General features: G+C 38.1%; 1 protein-coding gene across 7 annotated transcripts in view; it reads left to right on the forward strand.

Annotated features, from left to right (window-relative positions):
• The first annotated feature begins 1,097 nt into the window (after window positions 1-1,097).
• Window positions 1,098-16,378, forward strand: part of SORBS2 (sorbin and SH3 domain containing 2) — a 207,377-nt gene continuing 192,096 nt past the window's right edge. For 5 of the 7 annotated variants that reach the window (XM_070499882.1, XM_014855789.3, XM_014855796.3 and 2 more), the window contains exon 1: window positions 1,101-1,661. The gene's annotated coding sequence lies outside the window, so the exon portion shown is untranslated. Of the gene's footprint in view, window positions 1,662-16,378 lie in introns of all 7 variants that reach the window. The other 2 variants (XM_070499873.1, XM_070499883.1) reach the window with 2 other exon arrangements.

Here is a 16,378-nt window from a genome sequence, read left to right on the forward strand (position 1 = left end):
AGGTATAAATGGTTAATGGCATTAATCATGTGAAATTCCCTGAAGAGGTGAAGTTTAAGGAATGGTGGGATGTGATCCATCTAACTGACGAAGTAAAACTATTCCTGCCTTGGAGGCAATGTTTAAAGCAAAGGATTTTTAATTTGGTTTGAATTTTTTTGTTTGTTTTTTTTGCTGAGGAAGATTTGCCCTGAGCTAACGTCTGCTGCCAATCTTCCTCTTTTTTTGCTTGAGGAAGATTCGCCCTGAGCTAATGTCTGTGCCAATCTTCCTCTATTTTGTATGTGAGATGCCACCACAGCATGGCCACTGATGAGTGGTGTAGGTCCCAACTCAGGAACCAAATCTGCCCTGCCAAAGCAGAGCATGCCAAAGTTAACCACTAGGCCATGGGGCTGGCCCGGTTTAGATTTTCTTTAAGAATTTTTAAATTACAAATAAATTATAATTGAACTAAAGAGTCATTTTCTGCATTAGAAAACAATAGGAATTTTAAAAATTCTATTTTAAATTGTGTAGGACACAAAAAGTAGATTAAAATAGTTAGATAAATGGAGTCCATAGGTAACATCTTATTAAAATATCCTGTCTAATTGGGTTGTTATTTTGGCCACCTATAAGGGCTTTGTTTCAGTTTAGTGGCTACGAGATTATAATTTGAAAACAAAAAGTTTAACTGCCTACATTTGCCAATCCCCTTTATGTTCACTCTATGACAGGAAGGTACAACCTGTTTTGACAATGGTTCCAATTAGTGTCTACACAGTGATTTGCATGTTATTAACCTGGATAGAACCGAATCTATCTATCGAGAGGGGCTTCCCTTTCTCAAATTCACATGCAGTACAGGCGCATAAAACAAAGTTCCTCTTGAAAGCTGAAATCTCAGAGCACTTGTAGTATCGGTGAAATATTTAGAAAGATAACAGAAGCTGGCCTCCTCAAGAAATGATGAGTTTGATGAAAAGAAATTAACAAGCTGTGTCGGCGCGCTGCACATGGTCAGCCATGCTTGCTGTCTAAGTCTGTCTGTTGGTTGTTGCTATGACTACGAAAAGCCAGTGGAACCCAATGAGCTGTCTGCAGCAGGGCTGGGAGGACCAGCCATTTTACTTATGGAAAACAGTGTGGCATATTCTGCTGAGCTTTACCCTGGAAGAAGCATTTTTTAAAAATCTCTTCAGAGGAGGGAGAAGTAATGGGCATGGTAGTACACAATTATTACAGCCACGCATGCCTGCGAGCTGCCATTTGGCCAAGCTGTTGACGGCTGTGCCTACGAGCTGATCTGAGAAAGTGGAATGCAGAGTGATAATGCTGCATATCTGCCATCAGACCGCAGAAAAGGTTTTTGTCTTGGGAAGGCAAGCTTTCCCTGCAATATTATCTCGGCGGCTCTCTAGCAGCTTCCTCGAAAAATAGTGACCCAGAAGGAGGGTGGTAGCGTCTGCGAACACCGGGCTTGTGCGTGGCTGTGGCTTATGAGCGGCAGGTCTGAAGAAGCAGGTGTGTGCTCGGATGGGCACTGGACTGTAACGCAGGCGGACGCTCTCGGGTTTACCTGCTTCCTGTTAACAGATTGTTGGCTCAGAGAGCATCTGCCTGCACGCTGAGGCCGGGGCTGGAAAGGAGGTCCCTGTGTATCCACTTGACTGACAGAGGTAAGCTTTTATGCCTTTTTAAAGCACAGCATAACAATAACTTGGAGCAAAACTTACCCTAAAAGATTTATATTCACGTGTGATCTGGATTTACCAAGGAAGCACGCAGACACAGACGCTCACACACACATTTCCACAAAATAGTGTCAGAGACAGACATAGAGATGTTTCAGTGAGTTTAGGTTCTAGAAATTGTATGATTAAAAACATTGCTAATATGCCTTAGGGTTTAAAATAAATATGTACCATTTTAACAGACCATGGTGGCTTGTCGTTCTGGACAGTGTTCGTAAGCAACAACCTTTCTCCCTTACAAACAATGGATTCTTTTATTAACCGCACTTTGACATGTATTAAGAGAATTGCATGGAAAATCAGCACCTTGAAAATTGTGAAGCGTTTATTTTGAAGTCTCATAAATGATTTGTTTAACTCTTAACATACCAGGTATACACGTAAATTAAGAAATTCCGTTCCCTATGTAGGTCATAACAGCTGGTGGATCTTGCACTTGCTGCTTCTGAACTCAGAGTCTTGGAGTGCTGTTTGATTTCGTTTGGGGTAGTTGTAAAGCAAATAGTGTATGTACTGGAAGCGGTTCACACATCTTTTCCAAGTATCATGCATGCCACGCTAGCCCAGAGCACAACACCCCCATTGTGCTCCCCCAGCTCGGAATGCAGGGGAAAGAAAGGAAGTGAATCTTCACATTAAGTTCAAGCACAGCCAGAGTGTGTGGTGCGAAAACTTCTTTTATTGCACAATTTTTCTCACAAGCAGAGAAGTTTTAGAGAGAGCGAAACCAAAAACACCTCCTACAAATGTACGCTAATATTTGCAGAGGATGTTTGCTGTGATTGCTTTGTGATAATAGCACAGACTTTGAATTGTGGTAGAAATTGCCCCTTAGTGAGTATTTCTTTGATTTATAGTCTCTTAGGAACAAAGCTGTTACTGAGAATTGAAATTGGGCAGTCAAATCAAGATCCCTCGTAAGGAAAGGACCAAACCATGATTAAATTCTGTTTCAGCAAAATTTCAGCTTTACCTAAGTTAGTTCTATTGGTGGTCTATCAGAAACCTCAGATATTTACAATGCTACGGAAAATCTTTAATGAAAGATTTTTTGTTGAAAACTTTGAATGAAACCCTCTACTAAGGTGAAATACCATGAAATGTAAGATAAATCGTATCTGAGATCTACTGCTAAGAAATATATTTTTATTTGCTACATTTTTACCCAAAATATGGATGACATGAGAGTGACCTTTTAATTTTAGGTATAATGTAATTTTCATGGCTACATAGGAACGTGCATTCCGTTTCACAGATACAGCAATGTCAATGTGCCCTCAGATAAGAGAATTATAAAGCATAGGGAGAATATTTTTCAAAACTTCTCTCCTAAATGTCACCAATACTCAAGTTATAAAGATGTAGATAGACTAATTCATCTCAATCTAGAGAATCGTGCTGGTGTGTTTACTGATAAGAAGAAATAGGAATATACCTATTCGAGCATGTGAGACGTTGTAAAAGATAAAATGGTGAAGCGATAGCATTGTACTTCACTTATGGTTAACTTTCAAAGGAAAGCTAAATGAACAGACTTAGTCGTGAGTCAAATTCTATAGATAAAAATATCAGCCAAGGAAGCGATTCTGTTACAGCGGAATGAAAAGTAGCTCTCCCCGATTTAATCCCCTTCAAAGCTTCGCCCTGCAAAATTCTTAGAATTAACACAGCGAAGAGGCCTGCAGCAGGAAAGCAATTTTGTTTTTTGTCTATTTACATACCCTTATTTTCTGCCACTTCCAAATACCCGCCAGCGATGTCACATACTTTGTAATTTTCCAAATGCACTATAACTATATAACTTTTGCAAAGCCAGCCCCTTTGTGTAGACTTTTTCTTCAACTCTCCCCCAGCGGCAGCCACCTGTCATGCATTCTTCAAAAAACAGGTAGGATGTCTCCCTAGACACTTCCTCATCGGGATCTTAGGTCTGTAGTCCTGTCTCCTGCACCATATTGCATCTGTCTCTGCTCAGAGGCTTCCAGAGTCTTACTGTTTCTGAATGTACTTTGTCCAGTGTCTAGAACTTGGCATTCAGACCTTGTGCTAGTAACCTCAGACTTCACTATTTTCCTATTGGTTACTGTAAATATAGGCTTGATCTCAAAACAGAAGTCTTATTATCTATTATATTGCCTTTTATCAAAGAAACTCAAAACAACAATGAGGCTTTAATGTCTCTGATATGAAAATATGGCTTCACGATCATCCTTTGATGAAAGCTGTAAATGTCCTATAATCGATCAGAATTTTCTGAGGGAAAATTTTGTAACATATAAGTTTCAAACAAAAACAGCTTCAAAGCTTTAGAATTTTGAAGATGCTGTTTTTTTATTTACAGCTGTTATAAAATTTTCAGGGGAAATTAAGTAGAGTTAGTATTCCTAATAGAAGTTTGCTGTAAAATCAGGCCATTTAAAATTAATGTTGAATTGATGATAATTAGTGGCAATTATTAACAAAGGTACTTATGGAATTGTTTTTCATACTGAAGCCGGAAGAAAGTAGAGGTCATGAACTGAAAAAAGACCAAATAATTGAAATAAAGTCTACAATTGTAGAATTTCTTTTCATTTTCCTAAATAAACCAGAAAGATTATGGATAATCATATGTACATTTTGTTTCCCTATACTTGAGTTCCTGGATGAGGGAGAGAATATTCTGTGAGTCTCTCTCTTGATACAGACATACTTTTGGTTACAGAGAATTCCCACCCTTTTTCTGTATTAAATGGCACGGTTATTATTTTTTTAAATAAGCCTAAATTTTTACAGCTTTTTTGTGGAAAAATTGTCACAATGCTGTAATCAAAAAACAAGAATGTATCAGGAATTTTACTCAGATGTAATAAATATATAATCCTTTGTCTCCAAGAAATCCATGTTGAAAGCAAAAGTTGTAATTAATCCTGTATGAATTTCGGTACATAGAGTAGCGAAGATAGGAAGTTTCAAATATCCAAATGTTTGGAATTAGAAAGCAAAATATTAGAAACTCACTTAAATGCACATTTCTAGACATTTTCACATTATATTCCAGCATTGAATTGTATAATAAAAATAAGATAAATAGCAACTCTTAATTATCATGCTGTCCTTTAAAGGTTTATTTTGGCTATCTTCCAGCTGATTTGAATGTATAGTGTGCTAATTAACTAACAGCTAAAGTTGAAAAGAGTTCTATTCATCTTAAAGACTAATCATGTTTAATCAATTATTTTAAGTTGTATATAATAATTAGAATTCAGGAAACATGATTCCATATTATTTCTGCATCATTTTTAGTACTTGTATTTTAAGTAAGTTATAATATTTTGAAGCCCTAAATTATGTATTCCATATTTGATATTCAAATGAAATGAGTGCATTGCATTTTATAGTGAAGTATTGTAATATGTAATTGTATGAGAGAATTTTCTAAAAGTTCCGCAAACTATTGATTTAATTATGGATGTCTATTAAATTCTAAACTATCACTGCAAAGAATTTTATGGAGAGTTTCAAAATCTCTTTATCTACATCATTTCTGAAAAAGTTGACATATACATTTAGCTATGAAGAAACACCTCTGTAACTATTGAGTTCTAAATATTGACAAATAAGAACTCTCATTCCAGCTTAAGCTCAATTAAGTGGATCTTATTTGAATACATAACACAGACCCAGAAAAGACAGGTTTTTATTGTGAATTTTAACAACCTGACATATTCACATAGTACCATATTGTACTTTACTGTCCCGTAGTCTTCAAAACCGAAATGCCCTATTTAACCAATAGAAATTTTGGTCCAAAAGACAGTGGTTTTCTCTTCCCATTACAAGTCAAGTATGCAGAGATCCGGCATTAATTCTGCACCTTTGAAAAGTATTATTTGAGCAAAAGATCCAGAAAGTTTCACGTTTCTTGAATCTAACCAAAGGTCTCACTTGCAAAGAAAATTTTCCTACCTCAAGAAAAAAATAATCTAGTAATTTTTCTCATTATATTTCCTAATTTCTTTTTTGATCTATATTATAATTTGAGGAAAATTTATTTTTATTTATTTATTTATTTTTAAAGATTGGCACCTGAGATAACAACTGTTGCCAATCTTTTTTTTCTTCTTCTTCTTCTTCTTCTCCCCAAAGCCCGCCAGTACATAGTTGTATATTCTAGTTGTGAGTGCCTCCGGTTGTGCTATGTGAGACGCCACCACAGCATGGCCTGATGAGCAGTGCCATGTCCTTGGCTAGGATCCGAACCAGAGAAACCGTGGCCTGCTGAAGTGCAGTGAGCGAACTTGACCACTTGGCCACGGGCTGGCTCTGGAAAATTTATTTTTTAATAAAAAATATTATATGAAAATTGCAGTGAAATTTTGTTTTTTTTCTTTGTACTATTGCTTACTTTTTAAATTTTTGGTTTTTTATTTAACCTAGAAAATCATTTCTTCTAGCTTACCTTTGAGATGTTTTCTCAATAGTTGATGTAAATTGCATATCAAAAATACTTTCTTATAGTGAATGTATCCTCTGCTTTAAGTAGGAGAGTTAGTCCAATGAGAGTAGAAATAATTCTTCTTTAAAGATTTCCTAGTACATTTTTTCAGGAAAGGCTGAATGTAAGGGGCAGCATAAACCTTTCAGGCTCCAAATTGTCTGATGTTCTACTCGATTCAGCATCCTTTAGAGACTAATGCAGTTTTACAATCAGCCATAAGGACTCCAAAAGCTATAGCAAAAATAACCTTCTAACCAAGAGCTGCAGCACTTGTAAAAATCTGAGAGTACAAGCAGGGAGTGGTGTGAAGAATGGTAAGCTTTTTAAATGCACAGAAAAAATATATGCAAAAGAGAAATTCTAAAGGATTACTGGCCATGTGGGAGAAAATGTATTATGATAAATGTCCATTCTGTCCTCTTCTAAAGAGCTGAAGTCACTGTACCTTCTTCTAGTCAGGGGTAGTTAACTTCTTCAGAGACCTTTGGTTCTCTAAGCAGGTGACCATGTGTAGAGACAGCAGCCTTGTCAATAGAGAGAAATATGCTTAACCTTTTGACCATGTGGAGAATCATCTTCCATATATTGACAAGTCAGCTACTTCTTCCTCTTTGGGTTGTATTAATACCAGATCTTAACACTTTATAAGTGTTACAGTATTCACGGAAAAGTTTAAGAAAGCAACACTTGGTTGCTTCAAAGTGAGCTATTTTGTGGATTATCAAGATGCCTCACTCCTAACGATTTCAATTCTCTGTGCTAAAGTTAACAAAGGAAAAGAGATTGGATACTAACAACTTCCGCTGTTCTTGTGTTAACTGTGTCCTCTGGTGCGCAGTTTGAGCACCCTCTGAAACGAGTACACTTAATCTGTCAGATATTTAATTGCAGTATAGTAAATACTATGTATTTTATCCTCTCAATATCTAGATTTGGAAATTTGTAGGATAGCGTTACTAGTGGTGAGGATAAAAACTTTATAACCATTTAGTTGTTCTGGAACAGTGAGAAAAAAACTTGTGTTCCATGTACCTCGAGTACCGGCTTGAACCAGTTTATGTAAAGGGAGGTCCCCAGGGTGGTGAGGGGCGATAGGACAGGAAAAGTTATAGGCTGCTTGGGCAGAATGAAAGTTACGGGGGAAACTCAGCTTGCTTTAGAACAGCAGCTGGAACGTTGTAGGCAGGTAGCAAACAGGTCAATATATTAAAGTCGGTATTTGTTGAATGAATGAATGGCTCACAGTAATCAGTTTTTCCCCCAGAATCATGCTAATGCTAACACACTGATTAGAAGATGGTGCTTGAATTTAGAGATAAAATGTTAATTTGCAAGTTTTTATGATTTTTTGGAAATCATAAAAGAGAAGAAAAAAAGGATGAAAACTTTAGAAAGTTCTTTTATTTTTACAAACAAAATATAGTCTTCCTGGTGAGAAGCACTAAATTCAAACAATATTATAAAACAGGACTATAACCAGAAGCTTAGGTGAAGCTCAAATATAACACATTGTTTAGTGAATAATTCAGACACCAAGAAAAATGTATTGCCACTGTTAACTTTCTTAAAGCCTCTGGTGACAGTTACATTCATCAAGCAAAATGATCAACACTAAAAAGTTAAATTTTTCCTTTTTAAATAAGTATAAGAGAGAAAAGTTTAAACTTAAAGTTTAAAAAATTAAGATCCTTGTTTTAAGGCTTTAGAAGATAGTTAAAACAGAGAATTCAGGATTGAAAAAGGTATTCGTCTGGGAGATCATAAAAACCATAAGAAGAGGAAGACCTTACATGGTCAATCAAAATATTTACTCTGATTAAACACAGGAAAACAATAAAAACCTGAATGATTAGGTTTCAATAAACTACAGAAAAAAAATGTTCAATTTCTTCAATCCAAAATATATGGATAATAATAACAAATTATATAGAACTTACCCTTTGCTAGCTACTATCCCAAGAGCTTTACATATGTTAATTTTTAGTGAAGGATCTGGGAAATCTCAAAACTTTAAGGACATTTTAACTGGAATTTTCCAGAAGTATTGCATGTGATCTTAAATTATTTCCCAAAGAGGGATTTAATGAACAACACATTCAGTTGCTGCTTCTTAGATGCTTTCATGCCGTTTTGTACATTATATTATTTTTTTATCTCATTTTGATGAAGTTTTCCTATGTATCTAATCTTTCCACATGGAAGTGAACTTGATGGGAGAGCAATAGTGTTTTATTTGTTACCCTCATCGTCTTGTCATGGGTATGGCCAAGCGTAAATGAGGGATGGCTGGAGGATTAGCCCAAGTAGGTTGTTGTATCAAATGTCAAGAAATAAAGAGAGGGCTGCCAGGTGGCTGAGTGGTTAAGTTCACGCCTCAGTGGCCCAGGTTTTCACTGGTTCCAATCCTGGGCACAGACCTAGCACTGCTCATGAAGCCATGCTGTGTTGGTGTCCTATATACAAAATAGAGGAAGATTGGCACCGATGTTAGCTCAGGGCCAATCTTTTAAAAAAAAGAGAGAAAGAAAAGAAGTTACACCAAGGAAAAGGGAGGGAATCAAAGTAATATAAACTATGATTCCCTGTAACCATCATGAGAAAATTAATTCAGTCCACATATCCTTAAATATTTGTTTTGTTTTGTTGTAGTTTTTTGTTTGTTTGTTTTTGGTTAGAATACTTTTCGAGTCAAACACTAGGTTCAATGTCAGAGTAATCTTTTTTAAGTAAGTCATCAAACTTCCTCAAGAGGAAGTCATGACACAAAATGATCTGGCTCATTTAAACCACTATGGACTTTTCCCTCAGAATTTAATCTCCTAAACAACTTAACTATATGTTAGTTATCTCTGACCATCAAGAAAACAATAAAAATGTGGGAAAGCCTAATTGTGTCCTTTACCAGAAACTATTATTCATTTGTTGGAAATACATCTGTTTTGGGAAAAGGGCTTTCTTAGGTCAGTAATTCAGATGACTGGTAATATATCCTGAATTCTTTAATACTGACTTTACTTAGAAACTTGACTTTTTATGATATGTGGTCTGAAAGCTGATTATATCACTGACTTCCTTGCTACCCATAGATTTAATTTTATAAGACTAACATAACTGATTGATTTCTATAATTAATTTGACTTTTTTCTTGAATTAAAAAAAAAAGCCTTCCTTCTGGAGTGCACATGTTTTTAATATATATTAAATTAGTTTTTAGATGTATTGGCAGCAGAGAGGAGTTCATCACCCTCACTTTATAAATAAAAGCAAATGACAATCAAAGCCATAAATAAGCTAGTTTAGCTTGAAAAATACCTTCCTTTGACCCCGAATCACAAATGTCTTTTCAGTGCCTCATATTGACAGCTCTCTGGTAAAATAATTTACTTGATCTATATTTTATGATGTGGTGTATGAAGCCATCATAATCCTTTTGAACCCTAAACTTTTGCTTCCTTTGGAATGAATTGGGAAAACATGCCCTCAGAGCTCTGGCCCTTGCTTTTTGGCACTGATGTTTGGCTTCGCAACTGTCAAGAACTAAAAATTATGATCATCAAATTAAGTTTCTTGGGGAATGTTCCATTCATGAACTGTGTCTTTCCCAGATTCCTCAGTCATTTTTTGCATTCCACTTCTAACCCAGCCTGTGAGAAGAGGTGTTGGGTTTCCATGGTCCATATAAGGCATGGGAGGAGGAGAGAAGGGGAGCTTAGTGACTAGGGCTTAGAAGGACCCTGGTCCTCCATGTATTTGTTATTGGATAGAGTCATTCAACCAAAAGAGCTTTTGAGTTCAGTAGAAATTAGGAATAGTAGTGATGCGAAATTCACATGTTCTGATTTCCAGCCAGAAGTAAAGGGTTTTTGAGAAATCTGTACGAACTCTATCTAAGGCATCTCAGAGAGTGAGAGTATTTTACCTGGCCAACAAAACAGAATGGGCCCTTGTGTCTTGACATTGAAAAATGTCACTTCCCGAAAGGTCGGATTATTATTTGGTCACTGTGTTCTTTTGGGAAATAAAATCAGAATTTCATCTGGCAAGTGTAATGCCAGGTGACAAATTACTTTAAACCTATCATCAAACTAACTATTTTGGCCGAACAAACACAGTACCATGATTTCATAATGGCCAAGTAGACTGGAATATCTGGGTTCACCCTTTCCCGTAGATGGGCTTGACCATACCCTGACAAGTCTCTAACTCTCCTCTTTCCAGACTTTTGAAGATTGTTGTTTCAATTGTTGTCATGTTAGTATGAGTTAGCTGATCACATCCTTTCCAATTTTATCTGAAATGGGAAAGAAGGCTTTGACATGGAAAGCAGAGAATGTGAATAATACTAAGTCCTGGACACAACTTAAGGAGAGACCAGACCCAAGTATGGAAGTCAAAGTTGTGATTGTATATTTAAAAATGACTTTCAAGTTTTCCTATGACTCATCTATTCATTTACTGCATACCCATCAAGGACCTACTATGTGTTTATCATGAATAAAAAGATAAAGAAATGAGACAGAAAGCCATTAAAAGAGTTTGCAGTTTAGTGAAAGCGATGACAGGACTGCTAATTACTATAATTGAAGATGGAAAGTAATAAAGTGCTATAAGGCAAATATAATGAATGCATTTATTTTATTCCTTCAAAAAGACGTGCATAGAAGTAACTTTCATTCAATGTAGACGTAGAAACTCTTTAATTGTCTCAAGAGATAAAGTCCTAGAAGATAAAGTATTAACTGGCTCAGGGTAGGGAGGTTTCCTAGAGAATCAGGGGAGATGACTTAGTGAAAATGATATTTGAATTAGGTCTCAAATGAGGTGGGATTTTTGGGCTGGCCTGGTGGCGCAGCAGTTAAGTTCACACGTTCCGCTTGTCGGCGGCCCGGGGTTCGCCAGTTCGGATCCAGGGTGAGGACATGGCACCGCTTGGCACGCCATGCTGTGGCAGGTGTCCCACATATAAAGTAGAGGAAAATGGGCATGGATGTTAGCTCAGGGCCAGGCTTCCTCAGCAAAAAGAGGAGGACTGGCAGTAGTTAGCTCAGGGCTAATCTTCCTCAAAAAAAAAAAAATGAGGTGGGATTTTGGCAATAGCTTGGAAAAACGAGCTTTGTAGGCATCGAGAATTGTTTTATTCAACTAACATTTATTTAGCACCCTTCACTGTTTTCACATAAATTGTTTAATGTGCACAACCCTGTGAGGTATATACTGTCATCACCATTTTACATGAGAAAAGAAGAAACTGAGGCTCAGTGAAAGGCCCATCGGATTTTATTTTATGAGTTAGTTGCTGACTTTGAAAAGCACTTCATTCCAGTGTGTGGATAAAAGTACATCAAAAGATTCAGAAGTGAGTATGTTTTTAAGGATGTAAAAGCAAGAGGTACAACTAAGAGATAAAAGGAAAAGACTCTAGCTGAGACAGTAGAAAGAAAAGAGGAGGGAGGAAGGGAAATGGAGAAATTTGTTGGTGTCGGCAAAGAGCTTAGCCTGTTTATAGCCATGGAGAAAGCACTAGCAGGAGAGAAGGAAAGTGCTAGAGGAATTGGGGCTACTCCAGGAGCAAGACCCCAGAGAGGGCAGCAAAGAGAGATAAGACCCGAGGACAAGGGATAGCCCAGCCTCAAAGGGAGTGGAGACTGGGACCACGGGAGCACCAGGGAAACTGAGTACATGGGATCAACTCTTGAGAGCTAGAAGCAAGGTTGAGGGAGTTCCCAATGGGAGGCCTTGGCACACGAGCTATGAGTAAGGTCCAGAGATGCATGTGAGGTGGAGTAGGAACCTTGTTCTGCGCACGGTGGAGAATCAACAAGGAGGCACAAAAGATGAAAGAAAAGCCTGTGGAGCCGGAGCCAGTGTCAGGAGTGAGGGCGTGTCAGGAGTGAGGGCATGTCAGGAGGAACACTGTCTCACATTCCTTTGTGTCCGGGCTCTAAATGTCTAAAGGCACATTTACAAAATTATTAATATAAATTACTATGACATTGAATGTCTGATGCAGGCGAGATTTCTCTAAAACAGTCTTTTAAATAGGAAGTGGTGCATCATAGGCTGGGGGCAGGTGTGTACAAGCATGGATTTCAGACTCATGCATCGCTAGGTGGGAGTCCTGGCTCTGCGACCTGCCTGCAGTGAAGTAGACCAGTGTGCAAACTTCCCTAGGTTGTGATTTCCTCTTCCAAAATAAGCATAAGCATAGAGCCGCGCGTTAAAGATATTACACATATATTGTATATAGCACAGCGCCTCACATGGAGAAGGGTTCCATAAATGTCAGCCACTATTGTTTTTAATTGTTCATGGATTAGAAATTTATAGTTAGAGTATCCTCTTAACCAGGGCTCCAGTTACTTATTCTGATCCTCTAAAGACTTCTGAAGCCATGCACATGTGTGTTTCGAAGGGACACTGCTACTGTCACTCTTCTGTTAGATCCTAGTTACCTCTGAAAGGGGTGTGAAATCTAAGACTCATGAATCTTAGAGGGACTCCATAATGCTCATCTAGTAATTGATCAATTTAGGGTGTTAAAAGATGGGGAATTCCTGGGGCTGGCCCAGAGGCATAGTGGTTTGGATCGAGCACTCTGCTTCAGTGGCCAGGGGTTCACGGGTTTGCATCCCGGGCGTGGTTGTGCATACCACTCGTCAGGCTGTGCTGTGGTGGTATCCCATATACAAAATGGAGGAAGATTGCCACAGATGTTAACTCAGTGACAATCTACCTCAAGGAAAAAGAGGAAGATTGGCAACAGATGTTAGCTCAGGGACAATCTTCCTCAACCAAAAAAAAGATATGGAATTCCAGGGGAATTGGGTAACTGGGTAGATGGGGATGCTATTAACCAAAATGGTAATGAAGAAGACCTATTTTACTTGTTTTTTTACATGAGAGAGAAGACGTTTGGACATGTAAGACGACATATTTGTTGGCAACCTCTAGGTAAAGGTGCCTAACAGGCAGTTGGAAATACTTTTCTAGCTATCAGGAAGAAGTGAGGCAAAATATGGAACAAATGACCTCAGATGTAGTCTAATTCAAGACAGGAATGGATTGATGGTTGTATGCAGCTTGAGACTATGTTACCTCTATTAATATTATGTTATTCCCCTATTAAAGCCATTTTTCTGATTACATGTTTAATTCATTAAAATTATAATTACTAAAATATTATATTAGCCACTCTGCAGAAAAAGATCTACATTTCAAAACATACTTGGTTGTTTTTTTTTTTAAGCCATTGAACATAGTTACTAAGTGCACTTAGGTCAAAATGCTTAATCCACCTCCCCGAGTGTTTCTGCATTTATCTGCACACAAGAGTTTTAAAAACAAATAATGAATTTTTTATTTCTTTGTTTAAAAAAAAGATGAGATTTTACTGGTCTAAATGTAGTGAATGTCAGGAAGAAATGATACAAATTAGCAACCACCGGCATATTAAGCCAACTTTAGTTATTTTATGGAATTTGGTATTGAACAGAAGGTTTTTTTTCTATTGAAGTTATAAATAACGACTAATTTAGTTTTCTTGGGAAAAATAAATAAGAATCAGAAAGATAAATTTTCTCAAAGACTTTTGTGAGGATTAAATGGATTTTTTGTGTTAACTGTGTAGAGCAGGGTCTGGCATGTAGAAAATGCTCACGAAGTGTTAGCAAGTATTGTTATCAATCATTTTAATGTAAGTGAGTTAGAGAGGGAGGTGCTCCACACCTCGGATTCTCGAGTTCAATGGTGACTAGTCGGAATCTTGGCTCTTGAGGATGGCTCACGGTCTTCAGAGATGAGCTAGGGGAAGGTAATGACCACACAGCATCCCAGGTACCAAGACAGGTGAGCAAGCCTCAGAAGAGGGCGTGAATGATCCGCCTGGGAGATCTCAGGAGTGTGCAAGGCAAAGGCGGAGGTTGTAGACTGAAAGAACACCGTGTGCAAGTGAATGAGGCAGGAAAGAACACTGGAGGTGGGTTGGTGGGTCTGGAATGTAGGAACAATAGGGAGAATGGGGCTTGGTGTGGGGTGAGCCCACCGGCTCTGCAGTCACAAGAACTTGGATTCCATTTCCAGCTCTGTGATGTTAACTGAGTGTTCGGGAGCAGGGCCCTCTAAACCTCTGTTTTGCTTCCTGTAGAGCAAAGATAAAGCACTCACCTCTGAGGATTATTGTTAGGATTAAATGAGATTATTGTAAGTGATTGGAATAGCACCCGACACGTCAGAAGCACGGAAGGAATGGTAGCCTCTTTTTTATCATCAGCGTCAGGATCAGCCTCATGCTAAGTAGTTTGGACTAATTCCTTAGAAGAAAAGAGAACCATTGGAGTTTCTTTAAGTGGGGAAAAGTAATGCTTATGTTTGTGTGTAAAATAGATATAACTGGTAACAGCATATCCAATCAAATGAAGAGAGCAAGAAATGGTTATAGAGAGACAGTTTCTGTAGCTTAGACAAGAGAAAAACAGGCATGAACTAAAGTGATGCGACAGGGAGAAGAGAGAGGGATTCATTCAGTCAGGAGTCCCATGTATCAGTCACTCTTCTAAGTGTTTGAAATGCATCAGAAACTGTGACTGCTAAACAGTCTTAAGAATAGGCGATTCTCAGGCAGTGTGGTCTTGCCTTGACAAGAGATGTATGACATGCACGGAAGCTACTTTGTGGAGGAGTTCGTGAGGCGTCACTGAGGAAATGTTCGGGGGAAAGAAGATGTGGGGTTCGCCTCGGAACATGCTCAGCCCACTGTGAACGAGGAACAGTATGTGCTAAATCACAGAGGCGAGAAGGACATGTTCTAAGGACTGAGAGTCGTTCTGGGTGGTTGGAATGTGGGGTGCCCGATATGCAGAGATAGAAAGGAAAATTGGCCAGCAGGCTAGAGCCAGATTGTGGTGTAATTGTGTCACACTCAGTTGGATGAGAAGGCATTGAAAGAGTTCAAGCAGGAAAATGAAATAATAAGATTTCTGTTATAAAACATCTACTCTGGGTAAGAATACAATTGAGGTGGGATGAGAAGAAATTCAGGGATTCACATGGGAAGATAGCACATATTACAGGAAGAAAGGTTGAAAGGCTCAGCTAGGACAGGACAACAGGTCTGGAGAGAAAGTGCTGGAATCAAGAGAAATGACGGAGATGGAATCAATAGTACTTAGTGTTCATTTGGAGACAGGGGCAGGGGTAAAGTTTGATTACCAGGTTTCTCTCTTGGAAAAGCATACTTGATGGAGAAAGTGAAATTGCTTCGAGACGTTTTGAGATGGAGATGCGAGTAAACCACCTAGGTGGCGTAGTTCAAAGCATGGTTTTAAAAAAAGGAGTCTGGACCAACAGAAATATAATTTGAGCTGCAAATTCAAACCACATATAAAACTTTAAATTTTTTAGTAGCCACATCAAGAAAGGTCAAAAGAAAGATGACATCAATTTTTCTTTCATTGAGGTTATGATAGTTTATAATATTGTGAAATTTCAGCTGTAGATTATTATTTGACGTCAATTTTTATAATATATTTTATGTAACCCAATATATTCAAAATATTCTGATCTTAATAAGTAATCAATATAAAAATGCTATTCACTTATTTTACATTCTTTTTCTTTTTGGATCTGTAGTGTGTATTTTACGTTTACAAGACGAGTCAATTCAGGCTAGCCACAGTTCAAGCACTCAGTAGTCACTTGTAGTGGCTGCCATATTGGAAGCACAGCTCCAGACTTTCAGAGCTGTGCGGGAATGTCTATTTGAGAATGACCAGAATAAGAGTCTTCTCTAAAGGTATAAATGAAAGAGAGCTTACACAGGGGCAGTGGGGAGTAACAGGGGGCAGTAAAGAGAGCTTATGCAGTGGCAGGAGAGAGGAGGGAATTGACATAACTGCCCCGACCTTGATCCTTTATCTTTTTTTTTTATGAGGAAGATTGGCTCTGAGCTAACATCTATTGCCAACCTTCCTGTTTGCTTGAGGAAGATTGTTGCTGAGCTAATGTCTGTGCCAACCTTCCTCTGTTTTTCGTCTGTGGGACACTGCCACAGCATGGCTTGATGAGCAGTGTGTAGGTCCATGCCTGGGATCTGAACTCGTGAACCTTTGGGTGCTGAAGCAGAGTGCAAAAACGCAACCATTATGCCACCAGGCTGGCCCTGATC

Source organism: Equus asinus, chromosome 27, assembly GCF_041296235.1.
Source record: "Equus asinus isolate D_3611 breed Donkey chromosome 27, EquAss-T2T_v2, whole genome shotgun sequence".
Classification (NCBI taxonomy): domain Eukaryota; kingdom Metazoa; phylum Chordata; class Mammalia; order Perissodactyla; family Equidae; genus Equus; species Equus asinus.